The 22620-nt window shown below is 38.1% G+C and overlaps 1 protein-coding gene and 1 non-coding gene across 3 annotated transcripts in view; both read left to right on the top strand.

The window, feature by feature from the left end:
* ACSL3 (acyl-CoA synthetase long chain family member 3) overlaps nt 1-22620 on the top strand; it is an 83282-nt gene that overhangs the window by 15817 nt on the left and 44845 nt on the right. The window contains exon 1 of one of the 2 annotated variants that reach the window (XM_007464332.1): nt 5854-5910. The exons of the other annotated variant lie outside the window; for it this stretch is intronic. The gene's annotated coding sequence lies outside the window, so the exon portion shown is untranslated. Of the gene's footprint in view, nt 1-5853; nt 5911-22620 lie in introns of those variants that run through there. 2 annotated transcript variants of the gene reach the window in all.
* On the top strand, nt 15018-15090 carry TRNAE-UUC (transfer RNA glutamic acid (anticodon UUC)). Its single transcript has one exon. It is a non-coding gene; the product is annotated as a tRNA-Glu (tRNA).

Genomic DNA, 22620 nt, shown 5'->3' with positions numbered 1-22620 from the left:
AGTAGATATTTTTCCAAAGACATACAGATGGCCAACAGATGAGTGAAAAAATGCTCTACATCATCATTCATCAGGGAATTGCAAATCAAAACCACAGCGAGAGATCTCCTCATACCTGCTAGAATGACAATTATCAAATAGACAAGAAATAACAGTGTTGACAAGGATGTGGAGAAAAGGGAGCCCTTGTGCACTATTGATGGGGATGTAAATCAGTGCATCCAGTATGGAAAACAGTATGGAAGTTCCTCAAAACATTGAGAATAGAACTAACACATAATTCAGCAGTTCCACTCCTGGATATTTATCTGAAGAAAATGAAAACACTAATTCAAAAAGATATGTGCATCCCCATGTTCATTGCAGCACTATTTATAATAGCCAAGATATGGAAACAACTTAAGGTGTCCATCAGTGGATGAATGGATAAAGAAGACGTATATATACACAGTGGAATATTAGGCATTAAAAAGAATGAAATCCTGCCATTTTTGACAAAATGGATGGACCTTGAGGGCATTATACCAAGTGAAATAACTCAGAGAAAGATAGACACCATGTGATCTCTCTTTTATGTGGAATCTTCAAACAAAGAAACAAACAAACAAAAGCTAAGGTCATAGATACAGAGAACAGATTGGTAGCTGGCCAGAGGTAGGGGTTGGGGGAGGGAGAAATTAGTGAGCTGTTTTGGCAAAAGTTAATAATATTTATTTTTCTTAAATACTTAAAAAAAACATATACTGACATGATTACACCTTTCTGTCCCACTGAAACTGTTGATGTAAATAATGATAATAATAGAGTTCTGTGGTATAATACAAGAGATATATAAGGTTTTTGTCCCCACTCTTGGCACAGAGCTCCTGAGACCCTTGGAATTTCCTGATTGTTAGGAGTACCTTTTATTCATAAAAGCTACTTTGGATCACACCCTAGTTTATGCTAATGAAGTGACTTAGGATGGAGTCCCTAGAGCATCTCAGGATGGAGCTGGTCACCAGAAAGACCAAGTGATCAGAGGTTTGAACTTTCAGCCCTACTCACCGACCTCCTGCAAGGAGTGAGGGGGCTGGAGACTGAGCTTTATAAAAACTCTTGAACAAGGGGATATTCAGTAAGCTTCTGGGACGATGAGCATTTCTGTCCAGGTGCTGGGGAGGTGGCACACCTGGAGAGGGTTTGGAAGCTCTGCTGCATACCTTCCTCCTCATCCCTTGCCCTGTGCATCTCTTCCATTTGTCTGTTTCTGAGTTGTATGCTTTATAATGAACTGGAAAACGTAAGTAGTGTTCCTGAGTTCTTTGAGCCATCCTAGTAAATGATTGAACCTGAGGAGGGGTTTGTGGGAATCCCTATTTATAGCCGGCTGGAGACTTGTAACTACCAAGTGGTGAACAGTCTTGTGGGACTGACCCCTTACTTAAGCTGTGGGATATAACTCTTATGAAATAGATTACAAAACTTAGACCAATTCTGGCTTAAAAATTATCTCTAACTTTTATCAAAAGAGTGTACGCACACGGTGGAAGACTTTTTAAAGTAATTTCTTGGCAGAGTGTGTTTCTGGAATTAAATTTTCTGAGTCCATGTGTGTCTGAAAATGTCTTTATTCTACCTGCAGTTGAACAGGAATGTAGATGGGAGTAGAGTTGTGGATTAAAATTTCCCTCAAAAGTCTGTAAGGCAGGGCTTCCCTGGTGGCGCAGTGGTTGAGAGTCCACCTGCCGGTGCAGGGGATGCGGGTTCGTGCCCCGGTCCGGGAAGATCCCACATGCTGTGGAGCGGCTGGGCCCGTGAGCCATGGCCGCTGAGCCTGCGCGTCCAGAGCCTGTGCTCCGCAACGGGAGAGGCCACAACAGTGAGAGACCCGCATACCGCAAAAAAAAAAAAAAAGTCTGAAGGCATTGTTCATAGCCTTCTAGCGTCCAGTACTTGGAGACATCTGCTGCCAGTATGATTCTTATTCCTTTATAGGAAGCGTGGCTATACATCCTGGTTTGTCTGGAATACCTTCAAATTTATCTTATAATAGTACATACTTTTATTCTCAAAAATATCCTTCTTTGTTGATTAATTATAGAACCACCTTATTTGTAAGTGACCTGGTTTTTGTTTTTTGGAAGCTTTTAGGGTATTCTTATACCTGGTGCTCTGAGAATTCACAAGGCTATGTCGAGAGTTCAGTTAATTTTTTTTCCCCCATTCATCCGCTCAGTACTCAGCAGTCCCTTTCAATTTGAAGACTAGTGTTCATCAGCTCTGGGATATCTTTTTGTTGTTGTTGTTCTTGCGGTACACGGGCCTCTCACTGTTGTGGCCTCTCCCGTTGCGGAGCACAGGCTCCGGACATGCAGGCTCAGCAGCCATGGCTCACGGGCCCAGCCGCGGCATGTGGGATCTTCCCGGACTGGGGCACGAACTCGTGTCCGCTGCATCGGCAGGCGGACGCTCAACCACTGCGCCACCAGGGAAGCCCAGCTCTGGGATATCTGATTGCAGAATGCTTCAGTAATTTTTATCTCTTCATTCTCTTTGTTCTTTCTTTCTAAAACTCCTTTTAGTGGGACTTGGTTTTTGGGATTAATTTGACACCCAGTTAGAAAAACAAAACCTTTTTAACCTCCTGTTCTCTACTTCATTGCTTTTGCTTTCCTTTCTGGGAAAATACTCCCAACCTCGTTTTCTAATACATCTATTGACTTTTAAATTTCAGGTGTTATTAACTTCCAAGAGCTTTTTCTTATTTTCAGTCCTTCTGTATACCATCCTATTCTTGTTTCATCAACAAGATGGTCTCTCTTATCCCTTTGAGAATATTAATTACATATGCATATTTAAAGTGTTTCCTACATTGTCTGTCTCCGTTTGATACCCCCCTCACACACACTTTTTGTTTTCATTTCTCACTGTGATTTTTTTCCCTCAAATATCTGGTGATCTAGAGCTTTATCTTCTGTCTGGATTTTTGGTTCTGATACATCTTCCTGTTTCTAGTTTTTTTCCATCAATAAATTCTAAACATTGGCACTAGATTTAACATTATGAAACAGATCTGATTATCCCATTCACTTGCATAAAAATCTGAATGGGTCTTCAGAGATCTGGATAAGGTCTAAACCACATAGCGTGGCACACAGGGCAGTGGCAGTGAGGTACAGTGTTTTCTAGAGCTGCTGTTTGCCACAAATTTGGTGGCTTAAAACAACAGGAATTTATTCTCATAGTTAATAGAAGCCAAAAGTTTGAATCATCATTACTGGGCTGAAATCAAGGTGTTGCCAGGGCTGAGCTCCCTCCTTCTAGAGAAGCAGCTGTTCTCGCCTCTTCTAGCTCTTCTAGCCTCTTCAGCTTCTATGACTGCTTCAGCTTCTGGGACTGCTGCAGTCCGTTGCTCCACCTGAGGCTTTTAGGCCAGCGTCTTCAAATCCCTTTGCTTCATCTTCACTGTGTATGTCAAATCTAATGCTTCTCTCTTACAGGGACACTTGTGATGGCATTTAGGGCCCACTGGATAATCGACGATTGTCTCCCCATCTCAAGAGCCTTAATTTAATAACACCTGCAAAGACCCATTTTCCAAATAAGGTAACATTTACAGGTTCCAGGGATTAGGACCTCATACCTTTGAGGTCGTTAATGAGCCTACAACAAATACGTTGAGTTTTCTTAAATTGCCCTTTTCTTGAATACCTCTGCTTTTCCAAATACTATTACTGCCTGCAGTTTCTTCTCTTCTTGCCTCCTTGGCCAAAAATGAATGGATCATTAAATCTTTGTTGAGGAGATTCAACAATTATTGAGGGTCAGTTGAATACTAGGACTTGTCCTATTAGAAAACAAAACAAGGTAAAGTAAACATGCACCTGTGTCAAACCTTCTCCAGGGCAAATTACTCAGAAGGGATTCACTAAGTCACAGGAATTTACATTTTTAGCTTTTGCTGCCAAATTGCTCTCCAAAGTGGCTGCACTTCCCCTAATAATGCCAAGAGCGGTCTTGTTTCCTATATCCTTGCCAATGCTTGTGATTTTTTTTCATTAAAAGAAATGTGATAGGGGAAAATTATATTGTTTTAACTTGCATTTCCTTGATAACTAGTGATGTTGACCATTTTTTTCAAAGTTAATAGACGTTTGGATTTTTTCTCTGAATGTACATAGCCCATTTTTTTCTATTGCGTTGCCTTCTATTTATAGAAATTCGACAAATATGGATATGTATTGTTCATATATGTTGTTGCTGTCCTCATTTACATACTAAGTAAACTGGCACAAGAAATAAGTAAATTGCTAAGACGCCCCCCTCACTCCCCATGGACAGATAGATAGATGAATGAAGAAATGAATGAATGCGTCTAGAATCATAGCTATTAAAAAACAGAGCAGGGATTTTGGACCCACATATATCTGGTTTTAAGGCCTGTCCCTTTTAAAGTACATCTTGCTGCCTTGTAGCGAATGAGGAAATTAATAGTGAGGCAGTGGTGTGCTGAATTTGGACTCAAAATACTTAACCATTACTTACTAGCTCTGTGAGTTTGGGCTGATGTTAATATATTTTTTTAAGTAACTGTAATGATTCCTAACCTATCTGCTTTGAAAGTGATTGAGAAAATCATTGAGATGATACACAAAAGTATGGTATATACGATGAAATACTATTATAAAACTTACTAATTCTCCTTGACCATCATAACAGTGAGTGAAAAAACTCAACATACTTTATAAAAGTGTTGGATATACCTTTTTAAAAAAGGTAGACTTTATTTTTTAAGAGTAGTTTCAAGTTCACAACAAAATTGAGTAGAAGATAGTGAGATTTCCCATATATCCCCTGTCCTCCCATATGCACAGCCTCCCCCGGTTTCAGCGTCTTGTACCAGAGTGGTTATTATTTATTATAATCGATGAACCTACATTGATGTATTGTTATCACGCACAGTCCTCAGTTTACATTAGAGGTCACTCTTGGTGTTGTACGTTCCATGGATTTTGACAAATAAGTAATGTCGTATATCTACCATTATAGTATCGTACAGAGTAGTTCCACTGCTCTGAAAATCCTCTCTGCTCTGCCTGTTCATCCCTTCTTTCTCCTTAACCCTAGGCAACATTTTGCTGTCTCAGTAGTCCCAATCCTGTCTCCGTAGCTTTGCCTTATCCAGAATGTCATATAGTTGGAATCATATAGTATGTAACCTTTCAGATTGACTTCTTTCACTTAGTAATCTGCATTTGAGTTTCCTCCATCTTTTCATGGCTTAATGGCTCATTTCTTTCTCGTGCTGAGTAACATTCCATTGCCTGGATGTAGCAGTTACACATTCACTTGCTGAAGGGCATCTTGGTTACTTCCAAATTTTGGCATTTACAAATAAAGCTGCTATAAACAGTTGTGTGCAGCTTTTTTGTCTAGACATACATTTTCAACTCATTTGAGTAAATACCAAGGAGTTCAGTTGCCGGATCATACGGTAAGAGTATGTTTAGTTTTGTAAGAAACTGCCAAACTGTCTTCCAGAGTGGCTGTACCATTCTGCATTCCCACCAGCAGTGAATGAGAGTTCCTGTTGCTCTGCATTCTTGTAGCATTTAGTGATGTTAGTATTTTGGATTTTGGTTATACTAATAGGTGTGTAGTGGTATATCGTGTTATCATGCTTTTTTGGTAAAAGTTTACATGATAAAAATGTCATTTGCTAGTATAATAGATGATGTTTCCAGAAAAACTCAACAGAAAATTTCCCGTGAGGTTTGGAGATAGAGATATCTCCAGGAAAAGATTGATATTTGGCTCTATGATTAACCAGATGAGGAGTTGTAATGCTTGCCTTCATGTGTTTGTTTTGACAGGTATTGAAACAAAGGCACATTTGAAGGCAGTAGTGCCTCCTACCATTGTCAACTGGTAAAATGTTTAATTTTATTTAACTACAAAGTTTCTGTTATTAGGTGTAAGATGTATTAAGTTAAAACCAAGTGTGGGTAAAGTGTCAAAGAAAAAATTATTTTCTCTCCATTTTGTGATTGTAGAATTATGAAAGTTATGAGAAAGTAGCTTTTATACTAATTTTAATTCCATATAAGCCCATTGGAACATTGAGCCATGTTATTCAGCAATATTATTGATATTTAACCTTCCTTTCCTCAATTTGAATTTCATTAAGCGTCTCTGCAAAAGTTTGAACCTCAGTATCCTCTTTATTTGGCAAAGTTTAGCACTAATTAGACTGGTAGCACCATGTCAACACGTGATGGTCCTTTAAAATTTGTGTTTTATTTAAAATTTCTAACTGGACATTTTAACAGAAATTGTAGGTTGAAGGCCAGTAAAACAGCAGTGGATTTTTTGTTGTTGTTTTTTGCTTGTTTTTTAACACCTTTATTGGAGTATAACTGCTTTACAATGGTGTGTTAGTTTCTGCTGTAGAACAAAGTGAATCAGCTGTACATAAACAATATCCCTATATCTTCTCCCTCTTGCATCTCCCTCCCACCCTCTCTATCCTACCCCTCTAGGTGGACACAGAGCACCTAGCTGATCTCCCTGTGCTATGTGGCTGCTTCACACCAGCTATCTGTTTTACGTTTGGTAGTGTATATATGTCCATGCCACTCTAGTCTCTAGATCCACCTCACTACAGATAACTCAATTTCATTTCTGTTCATGGCTGAGTAATATTCCATTGTATATATGTGCTGCATCTTCTTTATCCATTCATCTGTCAGTGGACACTTAGGTTGCTTCCATGTCCTGGCTATTGTAAATAGAGCTGCAGTGAACATTGTGGTGCATGACTCTTTTCGAATTATGGTTTTCTAAGGGTATATGCCCAGTAGTGGGATTGCTGGGTCGTATGGTAGTTCTATTTTTAGTTTTTTAAGGAACCTCCATACTGTTCTCCATAGTGGCTGTATCAATTTACATTCCCACCAACAGTGCAAGAGGGTTCCCTTTTCTCCACACCCTCTCCAGCATTTATTGTTTGTATATTTTTTGATGATGGCCATTCTGACTGGTGTGAGGCGATATACTTCACTGTAGTTTTGATTTGCATTTCTCTAATGATTAGTGATGTTGAGCATTCTTTCATGTGTTTGTTGGCAATCTGTATATCTTCTTTGGAGAAATGTCTGTTTAGATCTTCTGCCCATTTTTGGATTGGGTTGTTTGTTGTTTTGATATTGAGCTGCATGAGCTGCTTGTAAATTTTGGAGATTAATCCTTTGTCAGCTGCTTCATTTGAAAATATTTTCTCTCATTCTGAGGGTTGTCTTTTCATCTTGTTTCTGGTTTCCTTTGCTGTGCAAAAGCCTTTAAGTTTCATTAGGTCCCATTTGTTTATTTTTGTTTTTCTTTCCATTTCTCTAGGAGGTGGGTCAAAAAGGATCTTGCTGTGATTTATGTCATAGAGTGTTCTGCCTGTGTTTTCCTCTAGGACTGTTATAGTGTCTGGCCTTACATTTAGGTCTTTAATCATTTTGAGTTTATTTTTGTGTATGGAGTTAGGGAGTGTTCTAATTTCATTCTTTTACATGTAGCTGTCCAGTTTTTCCAGCACTACTTATTGAAGAGGCTGTGTTTTCTCCACTGTACATTCCTGCCTCCTTTATCAAAGATAAGGTGACCATGTGTGCGTGGGTTTATCTCTGGGCTTTCTATCCTGTTCCATTGATCTTTCTGTTTTTGTGCCAGTACCATACTGTCTTGATTACTGTAGCTTTGTAGTATAGTCTGAAGTCAGGGAGCCTGATTCCTCCAGCTCTGTTTTTCGTTCTCAAGATTGCTTTGTCTATTCGGGGTCTTTTGTGTTTCCATACAAATTGTGAAATTTTTTGTTCTAGTTCTGTGAAAAATGCCAGTGGTAGTTTGATAGGGATTGCATTGAATCTGTAGATTGCTTTGGGTAGTAGAGTCATTTTCACAATGTTGATTCTTCCAATCCAAGAACATGGTATATCTCTCCACCTGTTTGTATCCTCTTTAATTTCTTTTATCAGTGTCTTATACTGTTCTGCATACAGCTCTTTTGTCTCCTTAGGTAGGCTTATTCCTAGGTATTTTATTCTTTCTGTTGCAGTGGTAAATGGAAGTGTTTCCTTAATTTCTCTTTCAGATTTTTCATCATTAGTACATAGGAATGCAAGAGATTTCTGTGCATTAATTTTGTATCCTGCTACTTTACCAAATTCATTGATTAGCTCTAGTAGTTTTCTGGTAGCATCTTTGGGATTCTCTATGTGTAGTATCATGTTATCTGCAAACAGTGACAGCTTTACTTCTTTTCTCTTTTGGATTCCTCTTATTTCTTTTTCTTCTCTGATTGCTGTGGCTAAAACTTCCAAAACTATTTTGAATAATAGTGGTGAGAGTAGGTAACCTTGTCTTGTTCCTGATCTTAGTGGAAATGGTTTCAGTTTTTCACCATTGAGAACAATGTTGGCTGTGGGTTTGTCATATATGGCCTTTATTATGTTGAGGTGAGTTCCCTGTTTGCCTGCTTTCTTGAGAGTTTTTTTTTTTATCATAAATGGGTGTTGAATTTTGTTAAAAGCTTTTTCTGCATCTACTGAGATGATCATATGGGTTTTCTCCTCCAGTTTGTTAATATGTTTATCACACTGATTGATTTGCGTATATTGAAGAGTCCTTGCATTCCTGGAATAAACCCCGCTTGATCATGGTGTATGATCCTTTTAATGTGCTGTTGGATTCTGTTTGGTAGTATTTTGTTGAGGATTTTTGCATCTATGTTCATCAGTGATATTGGCCTGTAGTTATCTTTTTTTGTGACATTTGTCAGATTTTGGTATCAGGGTAATGGTGGCCTTGTAGAATGACTTTGGGACTGTTCCTCCCTCTGCTGTGTTTTGGGAGAGTTTGAGGATAGGTGTTAGCTCTTCTCTAAATGTTTGATTGAATTAGCCTATGAAGTCATCTGGTCCTGGGCTTTTGTTTGTTGGAAGATTTTTAATCACAGTCTCAGTTTCAGTGCTTGTGATTGGTCTGTTCATATTTTCTATTTCTTCCTGGTTCAGTCTTGGAAGGTTGTGCTTTTCTAAGAATTTGTCCATTTCTGCTAGGTTGTCCGTTTTATTGGCATGTAGTTGCTTGTAGTAATCTCTCATGATCCTTTGTCTTTCTGCAGTGTCAGCTGTTACGTCTCCTTTTTCATTTCTAATTCTGTTGATTTGAGTCTTCTGCCTTTTTTTCTTGATGAGTCTGGCTAACGGTTTATCAATTTTGTTTATCTTCTCAAAAGAACCAGCTTTTAGTTTTATTGATCTTTGCTATCGTTTTCTTCATTTCTTTTTCATTTATTTCTGATCTGATCTTATTATTTCTTTCCTTGTGCTGACTTTGGGTTTTTTTTTTTGTTCTTCTTTCTCTAATTGCTTTAGCTGTAAGGTTAGGTTGTTTATTTGAGATGTTTCTTGTTTCTTGAGGTGCGATTGTTTTGCTATAAACTTCCTTCTTAGAACTGCTTTTGCTGCATCCCATAGGTTTTGGTTCATTGTGTTTTCATTGTCATTTGATTATAGGTATTTTTTGATTTTCTCTTTGATTTCTTCAGTGATCTCTTGGTTATTTAGTGTATTGTTTAGCCTCCATGTGTGTTTTACAGATTTTTTTCCTGTAATTGATGTCTAGTCTCATAGCATTGTGGTTGGAAAAGATACTTGATACGATTTCAGTTTTCTTAAATTTACCAATGCTTGATTTGTGACCCAAGATATGATCTGTCCTGGAGAATGTTCCATGAGCACTTGAGAAGAAATTGTATTCTGTTGTTTTTAGATGGAATGTCTTATAAATATCAATTAAGTCCATCGTGTTTAATGTATCATTTAAAGCTTGTGTTTCCTTATTTATTTTCATTTTGGATGATCTGTCCATTGGTGAAAGTGGGGTGTTAAAAGTCCCCTACTGTGATTGTATTACTGTCGATTTCCCCTTTTATGGCTGTTAGCATTTGCCTTAAGTATTGAGGTGCTCCTATTTGGGTGCATAAATATTTACAATTGTTAGATCTTCTTCTTGAATTGATCCCTTGATCATTATGTAGTGTCCTTCTTTGTCTCTTCTAATAGTCTTTATTTTAAAGTCTATTTTGTCTGATGTGAGAATTGCTACTCCAGCTTTCTTTTGATTTCCATTTCCATGGAATATCTTTTTCCATCCCCTCACTTTCAGTCTGTACATGTCCCTAGGTCTGAAGTGGGTTTCTTGTAGACAGCATATATATGGGTCTTGTTTTTGTATCCATTCAGTCAGTCTGTGTCTTTTGGTTGGAGCATTTAATCCATTTACATTTAAGGTAATTATTGATATGTATGTTCCTCTTACCATTTTCTTAATTGTTTTGGGTTTGTTATTGTAGGTCTTTTCCTTCTCTTGTGTTTCCTGCCTAGAGAAGTTCCTTTAGCATTTCTTGTAAAGCTGGTTTGGTGGTGCTGTATTCTCTTAGCTTTTGCTTGTTTGTAAAGTTTTTAATTTCTCTGTCGCATCTGAACGAGATTCTCGCGTGGTAGAGTGATCTTGGTTGTAGGTTTTTCTCTTTCATCAGTTTATGTATGTCCTGCCATTCCCTTCTGGCTTAAAGATTTTCTGCTGAAAGATCAGCTGTTAACCTTATGGGGATTTCCTTGTATGTTATTTGTTGCTTTTCCCTTGCTGCTTTTAATATTTTTTCTTGGTGTTTAATTTTTGATAGTTTGATTTATATGTGTCTTGGTGTGTTTCTCCTTGGATTTATCCTGTATGAGACTCTCTATGCTTCCCAGACTTGGTTGACTGTTTCCTTTCTCACGTTAGGGAAGTTTTCAACTATAATCTCTTCAAATATTTTCTCAGTCCCTTTCTTTTTCTCTTCTTCTTCTGGGATCCCTATAATTCGAATGTTGGTGCATTTAATGTTGTCCCTGAGGTCTCTGTGACTGTCCTTAATTCTTTTCATTCTTTTTTCTTTATTCTGCTCTGCAGTAGTTATTTCCATTATTTTATCTTCCGGGTCACTTATCCGTTCTTCTGCCTCAGTTATTCTGCTATTGATTCCTTCTAGAGAATTTTTAATTTCATTTATTGTGTTGTTCATCATTGTTTGTTTGCTCTTTAGTTCTTCTAGGTCCTTGTTAAATGTTTCTTGTATCTTGTCCATTGTATTTCCAAGATTTTGGATCATCCTTATTCTCATTACTCTGAATTCTTTTTCAGGTTGACTGCCTATTTCCTCTTCATTTGTTTTGTCTGGTGGGTTTTTACCTTGGTCCTTCATCTGCTGTGTATTTCTCTGTCTTCTCATTTTGCTTAACTTTCCTTCCTTGGGGTCTCCGTTTTGCAGGCTGCAAGTTCGTAGTTCCCATTGTTTTTGGTGTCTGTCCCCATTGGGTAAGGTTGGTTCAGTGGGTTGTGTAGGCTTCCTCGTGGAGGAGACTGGTGCCTGTGTTCTGGTGGACGAGGCTGGATCTTGTCTTTCTGGTGGGCAGGACCATGTCCGGTGGTGTGTTTTGCAGTGTCTGTGAACTTATTATGATTTTAGGCAGCCTCTGTGCTAATGGATGGGGGTTGTGTTCCTGTCTTGCTAGTTGTTTGGCATGGAGTGTCCAGCAGTGTACCTTGCTGGTCATTGAGCGGAGCTGGGTCTTAGCATTTAGATGGAGAGCTCTGGCAGAGCTTTCGCTATTTGATGTTACGTGGAGCTGGGAGGTCTCTGGTGGACCAGTGTCCTGAACTCGGCTCTCTCACCTCAGAGGCTCAGGCTTGGCACCCGGCTGGAGCACCAAGACTCTGTCAGCCACCCGGATGAACTGTGTCCTGAAGAGCAAGCATATCTTCTACCACCTGTTTATCAGGTTTAGAAAGTGAAATGAATGCCATTGCATTGTAGGCGTTCAAAAACTCTCTTTCCGTGGATCCTCAAGTGCCGGAAGACCTGGCTTCACATGGACTGTAGACGTCGTATGCCCGTGCCTGCGCCCACTGCATCCGCATGTGTCCAGCAGTGGAGTTTTTGTTAACCTGTAGCAAGATCTTCCTGTTAATTAGTTGTCATGGGGTAAAATATAGCATAGTTTTATTCTTTACTTACTGTGACCTCTGAAGTGAATTAGAGTTTGTGAAATTTGGGGGCAAAAGTTTAAGGATCAGGTGTCCAGGAAGTTTTTAGCATTCTGAGAAGTGAAGGTAAAGTTGGTTAGAACCGTTATAAGGAAGAGTCTATATTGTTTAAGTGCTTTGAAAATATAAGAGCAATAAGCGTTTTATCTATTAGAATCATGATTGTTGACATTTATCTTCTGTTTCAGAATATCATTTCAGAATCTTTGCCCACAATTGTTGTTTACTGGTTTTACATTTTCTACTGATTTTAAGAAATTACATGAATAACGTTTATTACTAAAAACTGTAAACAGTATAAGAGTGTGTAAGTAAAAGGAAGCTTCCCTGTCCCCTGTTTCTTTTGCTAGAGGTTACCCCTTACCAATTTGGAGTGTGTCCTTCTAGACTTTTTACGTGCATATCCAAGATTACCATCTTTTAATGAAGCAGGTATGATGGAGAAAGGCAAATACCTTGCCCATTGGTGTGCCTTCATTTTACTTTAGACATTTCTTTGCCTACATCTTCTTGAGCGATATACTTGGCTAAATGAAGAATGCTTTGAAGTGACTAAATATATTGGAACACTGTATCTTCTCTACAAATTTCTTTTAGCGAACATAAAAGAGAAATTCTTTGGAAACCCCGAACTTCAAATTTCTAGCTAAGAATGGATCAACATAGTTTAGATTTACATTGAAATTAAAATCGCAAAGCTAATTTACTGTGTACTGAACAACAGGTATTAAAGAGTAAAGCATTTATATAAATGACTGCAATTAGTGTTGCCTTTATTGAGGGTCAGCTAGATTGGGGTAGAGAAAGAAGCGGTTTTGGAAGTTTAGTCCATCTATTTAGGGTGGGGGAGGGAAACAGTGCATGGAGAAAAAGTGCTGTGGCAAAGTGACAGAGGTAACTTTGTCTCATAATTTTGCCTAGACTTGATCAGGTATCCAAAAAGAGGAAAGGAAATTCATCATTTTATGTAGATTAACTATATTATGAATTAAATAGAATTTCATGGACTATTTGAGAAACCCAGTGTCTTGAATTATAAAACTTAGAACTCCACCTCTTCACATTTGGGAACTACTCATATTCAGAAGTTTTGTGACTTAAGGTATGATGTAAAAATTGACCTGATTCACTTGTGTGCATATCCTTTGTGTAGTTGTTAGATTGAAGCATTTAAAACTCCTTAAGAAATTTGGAGAAGCAGATTTTGATTTGAGTTTTATTTATTTATTTATTTATTTTGCCGTTCGTGGGCCCCTCACTGTTGTGGCCTCTCCCCTTGCGGAGCACAGGCTCCGGACACGCAGGCTCAGCGGCCATGGCTCACGGACCTAGGCCGCTCCGCGGCATGTTGGATCTTCCAGGACCGGGGCACGAACCCGTGTCCCCTGCATTGGCAGGCGGACTCTCAACCACTGCGCCACCAGGGAAGCCCTGGGTTTTATTTTAATGCTACTTATTAGTAGTCCCCCCCCAAAATGACATGTAGAATTTAAAAGAGAACATTAACAAGTAGAATTGTATGTGAATAAATTTAGATTCATTATCATTGCTATTCAGTAGTGTTTTAAATCTATGTTACAGATTCAGAGCAAGTTGATTACTCTTTTTCTTGATGTTCAGTTATACTGATTAAAAAAAGGGAAATTCTATCCATGATTCTAGTGATTCATACTTAAATATTTTATAGAGTAGACAAGTTTTGATGGCCTTCAGGGTTTCATCACTCACTTGATCCAGTAGTCCACGTTCAGCTGGTAGCAGAACGTGTTACTTGTGTGTATAGTTGTGCAGCAGAGAGAAATTATTCAGAGTATTTTCATTTGTATTTCAGTGAAAATGATGCAGATTATAAGTTTGCAAGGAGATGGGGACAGCAGTGGTTTTGCCACTCCCTTGGTGTAACACGAAAAGGTTTCTGAGAATCAGGCCAAATACTGCTCATAGGTGGATTCCTTTTTTTAACACCTTCTGTTTTTAAAACACAACCTAGTTTTTGAACATTGATGGAAAAGCTGCAGAGGCCAGAAAACTGAGCACATCAGAGAGTGGTGGAGAGGAGTGGGAAGACAATGCTTTATCTTAGTAGCTTTGATTTTGAAACCTGTTTAGGTAAAGCTTTATTAATGGTAAAATAATTGAGGGTTTATGGAAAGAAGAAAATATTTTGTGTACATGAAACAAGGAAAAAATCATGAATAAAATACAAATAAAAGACTGTTGACTAAAGGAAGTAGTTGAATGTTTAAACCTTATTCTTAGCTATCATTCAGAGAGTGTAAATAATGAGGTTGATGTAATGTTGTGATACAGGTCATTCATCCAGTTCTGTGTATTTCCACAGTGTATTTATAATGTCTAATTATATATGTTATTTGCTTTTTCTTAAGTTTGATTTTAACTGATGTGCCAAAATTTAGATAAGGGCTTTTGGGGTAAGGAGGTGAAAAAGGAAATATTTAAAGAATCTTACTGAACAATTTATAAATCCTTGGAATTGAAAGAACAGGTATAGAGTCAGACTGGTTAGTTTTCAGTAGAATTTAGATTGCAAAATTATTCTAGCATTTTATTTATTTTTTCTTTTTTACTAGAAGCATTTAAAAATTATCTTAGGTTAAATTATCCTGAAAATCTTAATTTAGACATTTGAATCTCTTCATATTCCTAAAGGCTAAACTTACCTGAAGCGCTTTCTTTTCTCAAACGTGCATACTTTGCTCATTATAAGCACAGTTAGTTTGCTGACATGTTTCATATGTTTGGAACTATTAAGCCTTTGAATTTTCTTTAATTTTATTTTAAATTTTACTGTAGGGAAGAAAGTAGGTAAGTTCACAAGGGAAATTGTTAATACAGCTAAATCAACCTTCACTTAAAAATTAGGCCGTCTGGGGAATTCCTTGGTGGTCCAGTGGTTAGGACTCTGTGCTTTCACTGCGGAGGGCCCAGGGTCGATCCCTGGTCGGGGAACTAAGATCCCACAAGCCGCACGTTGTGGGCCCCCCCCCCCAAAAAAAAACATTAGGCCATCTGTTTACTATCCTAGGTATGGGTTCATGTAATACTATATATAGCACTTAGCTGGATTGAGTTGGAATTATAAAGACCCTCAAGTACCAAGCAGCCAAGCTGATGTCATTATATAATTTAATAGTTCATGTTCTCCTGAAATGTTTATACAGTTGGCCCTCATTAGCCATTTTGTGTGAGATCACTGGAATAAATAAGGAATAGTCCTAAAGGGGAAAATAGTCCTATTTAATATTTGTTTTATTGTAGTCAAGGAATTCAATTCTTGGCTGGTTAGTACTTACTGGTAAGTATTGTTAGGTCAAAGCAGTGCTACTAAGTAGGTGTCCTAGGTTTGGTTTCTCTGCCCTACCATTTGGGTAATGTAATAGTGACTACCATGCCATTCTCCCCATTCCCCTTCAATGAATCAGCCTTCAGCAAAATTCTCGATGAATCAACCTTGAACAAAATTCTAACATAAAAAGCTGTACTTTTGTATAGAGAATTTCATTCTCACTTCTTTTGGATATAATGAGGAGGGTATATGTCTTGGGAAGGTAAGTAGAAAGCAGAGTAGGGGTAGGCTTTCCCATAGATGAGGAAGTTGAGGCAAAATGATTCAGAACCCTGAACCTGGGGCTTGTGTATGTGTGGTTGTCTGGGCGGGAACTGTTTGGTGATCGACCACACGATAATGAGATAGTTGAATGGACTCTAGAGCCACCTCTTAGTACTTCCCTGTGTGTTGCTGGGTCCAGGTATGAGGTTGTTAAGGGTGGACCTAAACCCCTGAGAGTTAGGGAAGTGTGCTGAGGATCATATTCTTTAGGTGTATGGGGGCTGTGTAAGTTGAATTGGTTAAACAGAGTTGGTCCTGAGTTGTGTTCCACATGTATTCTCTACCTTTGGGACTGGAGTGGGATCCAGGGAGTGGGATTCAATAGTTCTGTGTTGTAAAATACAAGGACATTTAAATTTTTGCATGGAGTACTAGACATGAGAAAAAAATATTAGTATATGTATTTTCTTAAACATAAATTTGTAATCATCTAACTAAAGCTCATGGAGAGAAATTCCCAAAACAGACTGGCTAGCTAAGGAGGCTCAATGGACTAGTAGCAATTCCAAATACAAGATGTGTTAAGCATCATTATTTTTGCTTACTATTTTATAAGGGACTTCATGGATGTATACATGGTTTCAGCTTCTTCTTACCTTTGAATCTTTATTTAATCAGTAATAATAGCAGCTGAGACTTGAGTGCTTATTATGAGGCAGTTGTTATATTCTTTACATGTATTAACTGTTTATGTGATACAGATATTATTCTCCACATTTTACAGATGAGGGAACTTAAGCTTAGAAAGGTAATTTACCAAAGGTGACATTTGGTAAGTAGTAGAGCAAAGTGTCAAACCCAGTGTGTTGGGATTTTCCTGGTGGCTCAGTGGTTAAGAATCCGCCTGCCAATGCCGGGGACACGGGTTCGAGCCCTGGTCTGGGAAGATCCCACATGCCGCGAAGCAGCTAAGCCTGTGCACCACAACTGCTGAGCCTGCACCCTAGAGCCCACGAGCCACAACTGCTGAGCCCGTGTGCCACCACTACTGAAGCCTGTGTGCCTAGAGCCCATGCTCCGCAACAAAGAGAAGCCACTGCAATGAGAAGCCCGTGCACTGCGACAAAGAGTAGCCCCTGCTTGCCACAACTAGAGGAAGCCCACGTGCAGCAACGAAGACCCAACGCAGCCAAAAAAAACACAAAAAACCAGTCTTTTACTGAGAGCTTAGGCTGTGGAGCCAGAGTACAGTTGAATTGACTTCAGTACCTTCAGAATCAGGGGGGTATAAGAAATTATCAAGATAAAAATAGTGATATTGGTATCCATAGTTTTGTATAAACAAATTTAAAGTGCTACTAAAACATACATTGTATTTTGTAATTTATGTAGAATGTTTTCACCTACTTCTCTTGTTTTTTCCTCAGGGGAGTTTTGTGAGGTATTTGTTATCACCCCAGTTTTACAGTGAACCTGAAGCTTGGGGGTGTTAATTGACTTGTCCCATGTTATACTGCGAGAATGTGGGGGGCCAGCATCAAACCCAGAGCGTAGCCTTAGTTCTGAAAGGAGCAGTTCTGTTGAACAGTTTCTGTGTGCAATCAAACCAGTGTTGCAAGGAATAGGACCTTCAGTAGGTCATATAAAAAGTATATAAGTGAAACAAGTACCTGTCTGCTTTGAAGCTCCAAATGGAAAAGAACTTTGTACCCAAACCAGCTATGCTAATAATTAGCATTTACATGCCTTTGCATTTTTCCAGAGTCCCTTATATCTACCGCACTTTACATTTTGTACATATGGGGAAATAAGGTACAGAAAAGTTATTTCATTAATAAAAGATCAGACTTAACTAGTGGTGGAGCCCAGGCTATAATTGGTTTGCTTACTTGGTGAAATAATTAACTTTAGGGTGACTAGTTCATTCTGGTTTGCCTGGAACTTCCCTGGTTTTAGTACTGAAAAGTCCTGTGTACCAGGAAACCCTGAAGTCCCAGGCAAACCAGAGTGGTTGGTCATCCCAATTTTCCCACCTTGTGGTGGATTGGGGATGGGAGTAGGGTAGCCATATAAAATACCAGGCACTTAGTTAAAGCCGAATTTCAGATAAATGTTGAATAATGGTTTACTGTATGTCCCAGATATTGCACGGACATACGTACACTGAAATTTGTTGTTTAACTGAAATTCAGCTTTAACTGGGCATCTTGTATTTTTATTTGTTAAATCTGGCAACCCTAAGGAAGAGTGAAAGGACATTCTGATGGGTAAAAAGACCACTTTACTGCTTCTTTTGTGTGGACCTCAGGTTTATACATTTATCTATGTAAGGGAGCATCATCTGGCAGTTTCCTTTTCTGGGGTACTTGACTCGTTCTTTTAGCCAAGTGGACATAGATGTGAGAGGTCAGGATGAATGTATGAAAACGCATTTTGCCAATGCATTAAAACTGGTGTGTGTGTGTGTGTGTGTGTGTGTGTGTGTGTTGGTTTGAGCAGTTAGTTCTCCTTTACATGGTGGGAAACTTAACCCAGATCTGAACCCCTTTCCTCTTTGTTGGATCAGTCTGTCCAACACCAGCACAATCTCACAGATCACCCATATCATCTTTAGACTATATATATGTTAAAAAGTACTTTTGTTGTTGTTAAGATAGTACATTCACGTGATTCAAAATGAAAAGGAAGTAAAGGGTTTCCCTACCCTTTCTTGCAGCTCTTCTTTTTCTCACCATGGAGGCAATCTGGTTAGAAAATGTTAGAAATTTTTTTTGAAGTGGACCATTTTTAAAGTCTTCATTGAATTTGTTATAATATTGCTTCTGTTTTTATGGCCGGGAGGCATGTGCGATCCTAGCTCCCTGACCAGGGATCGAACCTGCGTCCCTTGCATTGGAAGGCAAAGTCTCAACCACTGGACCACCAGGGAAGTCCCGAAAATGTTAGAATTTTTGAAATGGATTTTTAGAAGTCTTCTCGTTGAGTGTTTTTTTTTTGTGTGTGTGTGTGTTTGTGTGTTTTTAAGCAGGGAACTCTTTACCCCTTTTCCCTTCACCCCCAAAAGGAGAGGGATGTACCTTGTAAAGACAGAAATGGGTTCCTCAGGGCATTTAAATCTCCAGTGTTTGATGGTTGTCAGTACTTCTAAAACAGTCTGGGAGTCCTTTACATCAATAGAATATAGCCTTGAAATAGATCTAGTTGAATTCCATCAACATTAATGGTAAGCAAATTAGGATTTAGTGACTTGGACAAGGACTCATAGTAATCGGTTGCAGAGCTGAGACTGGTGTAGGTGTGTATTCGTGTATTCCTGTGCATGAATTTGTTTAAAATCCTTGTTCTGTAACAAGCAGAAAAAGGTATAAATTTCCTTGCCTGATTTCTTTGTTTCTTGTTTAATTTTATGCCAGGACCCAGCATTTTTTATTTTTTGAAAGAACATCTGGATTGGACTTTATTTAGAAAAGGAAAATGGAATAAAAGTTTTCAGACATATATCTGTATTTTCAGATTACTTTCTGTTATAGGTTATTATGAGATACTGAATGTAGTTCTTTGTGCTGTACAGTAAATCCTTGTTGCCTGTCTGTTTTACATATAGTACTTTGTAGCTTTTAATCCCATACTCCTAATTTTTTCTCCCCCCACTTCCCCTTTGGTAACCATAAGTTTGTTTTCTACACCTGTGAATCTGTTTCTGTTTTGTATAGATCCATTTGTATTATTATTATTTTTACCCTTTGAGAAAGCTGAACATTTTTTTTTGAAGTATAGTTGGTTTACAATGTTGTGTTAGTTTCAGGTGTACAGCACAGTGATTCAGTTTTTATATATATATAAAGAATATATATATAAGAATTCAGTTATGTATGTATAAAGAATATATATACTCAGTTATATATGTAAAGAATATATATATACTTTTCCAGATTCTTTTCCTTTATAGGTTATTACAAAATATTGAGTATAGTTTCCTGTACTATACAGTAGGTCCTTGTTGGTTATCTATTTTATATATGGTAATGTGTATATGTTAATCCCAAATGCCTAATTTATCCCTTCTCCCCTTTCCCCTTTGGTAACCATAAATTTGTTTTCTGTGTCTGCAGGTCTATTTCTGTTTCGTAAATAAGCTCACTTGTGTGTGTTTTTTTTTTTTAAGATTCCACATATAAGTGATACCTATGATATTTGTCTTTCTCTGTTTGACTTACTCCACTTAGTATGATATTCTCTAGATCCATCCATGTTTCTGCAAATGGCAATATTTCATTCTTTTTTATGGCTGAGTAGTATTGTATATATATATATGACATATTCTTTACCCATTCTTCTGTCAGTGGACATTTAGGTTTCTTCTGTGTTTTGGCTATTGTACATAGTGCTGCTGTGAACATTGGGGTGCATGGATCTTTTTGAATTAGAGTTTTCATCTTTTCCGGATATATGCCCAGGAGTGGAATTGCTGGATCATATGGCAGCTCTATTTTTAGTTTTTTGAGGAACCTCCATACTCTTTTCCATAGTGGCTGCAGCAAATTATTGATATATTCCCACTGACAGTGTAGGAATATTTCACCCCCTCTCCAGCATTTGTTATTTGTGGACTCTTTGATGGTAGCCATTCTGACAGGTGTGAGGTGATACCTCGTAGTTTTGATTTGCATTTCTCTGCTAATTGGTGGTGTTGAGCATCTTTTCATGTGCTTGTTGGCCAGCTGTATGTCTTCTTTGGAGAAATGTCTTCTGCCCATTTTTTGATTGGGTTGTTTGGGGGTTTTTTGATATTGAGCTTTATGAGCTGTTTGTATTTTTTGGATATTAACAACTTGTCAGTCTCGTCGTTGCAAATATCTTCTCCCATTCTGTAGGTTATCTTTTTATTTATGGTTTCCTTTGCTGTGTGAAAGCATTTAACTAGATTCCATTTGTTTATTTTTGCTTTTATTTCATTTGCCTTGGGAGACTGGTTAATTTATTCCTAGGTGTTTTTTTTGGACACAATTTTAAATAGGAATTTTTTTTGTTGTTTTTTTTTTACTGCTTTTCAGATTTTAATTTATATTTATGGCAAAGACTTGAATTTTCCTCCCTCCTTTCTTCCTCCCTTTCTCCCCTTTTCTCTTTCTTTCCTTCCCTTTCTTCCTCCCTCCCTTCCAATATATGTCTTTAGGGTCAAAATCTTATTTTCTGAGGTTAGAATAAATATAAGCCTCGTAGTTTTCTTGAAAAGACCAAACTATTATTTCCTCATCACATTTCCTAGTTGTGAATTGAAAGTTCATTTAATCCAGATGGTAATATGACTCATCCCTCTAAAAATATCTTTAATAGACTTTCTGGCCCAGAATTTCTTGAGCTTTTTAATTTGTTGTATTAAGGAAGTACTTAACATGGATCAGTGGGCTCAATTTTCAGCTGTACAGTCTAATTTCATTCATAGAATAGTAATAGCTGTGAGATCAGAGTTCAAATTTGTGAAAGATTGTATTAATATTTGAAGTTTTATAAAGGAAAAATCTTTTTCAGTAAAGGAAGAGTGAGAACCAATGCAGTACCGAGTCAACATAGTAAATTAGCTTATATGTTGATATTTGTAAGAATTAAAACAAACTTTCCTACAGTTAGTGTCTGGGTGGTTTTTTGTTTGTTTTTTGCAGCAGTGCATATAGTCAATGAATGTTTTAAAACCATTCTCCTGAAGCAGATGTGTATTTTTCATATTAGGATCTTAACATTGGGAGGCAGAGAAGCAAACATGTTCATCAGAGCCAGGGTCCCGCCTCTAAAATTCTTTCCTGATAGCAAATCATAATTGCTGGCTGCATTTTCTATGACGATTCAGTAAAGCCTAGTTTTGGGAAGGAAGTCTTTCTTTCTGCCCTTCTTGACCCCAGTTTCTTATTTCAAAATAAGTAATTTGGATAATTTATCAGGACTCTTGGTTTCTGTAGAATGTATGTGACTGTGACTGTTGTGGAAGGGAGAATCTATAAGTAGTGAAGGGCTTTTTATCTTTTTTTCCACCCCTTTTTTAAAAAGAGTTTAGGGGGTGTGGGGAATTAAAAAGTTTGGGTTGGCTTTGGAGTCAAACACGTTGGTTAAAATTTCACCTCATCTGTTAGATGTGTCTTTGGGCACAATCTGTTTGAAAGTGGGTTTTTGTGACAATTAAATGAGATGATGTGAAGCTCCCTACATAGTACTTGCTTGCTTGGTACTCAGAATTGCTTCCCATTTGTTGCAAGCCTGGTGAAAAATTCTAGTTACGCTTTACGCCAGCCATACAGATTTCTTGATATTCATCGCTGTGCATCCACTTATACCTCGTTAGAAAATGCTAAGCTGTATTTTTTTCCAGATGTGAGTAGTTATATAGTATTGATGCATGTTTGGGTGTGTAGGCTACAAGGAAAATATAGAGGAGGAAATAGGACTGGGTGGTGGGTAGGTTAAGCAAGAAATAAATTGTCTGTGAGCAACAGGATGCCCCCTCTGGAGCATTTTTTTGTCACCTCCTCTCTCTTTTTGGGTCACTCCCTCTGCCCCCAGTGAATTTGTAGGAGAATTTCCAAGTTTAGAGGTTCTTCCCCTGCTCTGGAAGTTGAACTTTCAGGTGCCTTTTCTTGGTGGGGGTGAGTGTGGAAGCGTAAAAGACTCTGTTGGCAGAGGGAATATAATGATGTTAGTTGACCTCTTCCCTCCTGTAGATATTGCAGATGTCTTAGATTCAGAGTGACTCCCATTTGCATTGTTCAGCCAACTTGTGGAGGTTGATGGATTGAGATACTGCTATGTTGCATCTCTCCTGAGCCTATGACCTTCTTGTAGATGAACCAGATCTAAGCAGGTAGAACCATGGAATGTGATAGTATGAACTTGATCCCTTTGGCAGCCTATACCCCGACCCCCCCCCCCCCCCCCCC

The sequence above is a fragment of the Lipotes vexillifer genome, unplaced genomic scaffold (genome assembly GCF_000442215.2).
Source record: "Lipotes vexillifer unplaced genomic scaffold, Lipotes_vexillifer_v1.1 scaffold782, whole genome shotgun sequence".
Classification (NCBI taxonomy): domain Eukaryota; kingdom Metazoa; phylum Chordata; class Mammalia; order Artiodactyla; family Lipotidae; genus Lipotes; species Lipotes vexillifer.
Note: the sequence above shows the minus strand (reverse complement) of the source record. Positions and strands in the feature narration are given on the sequence as shown.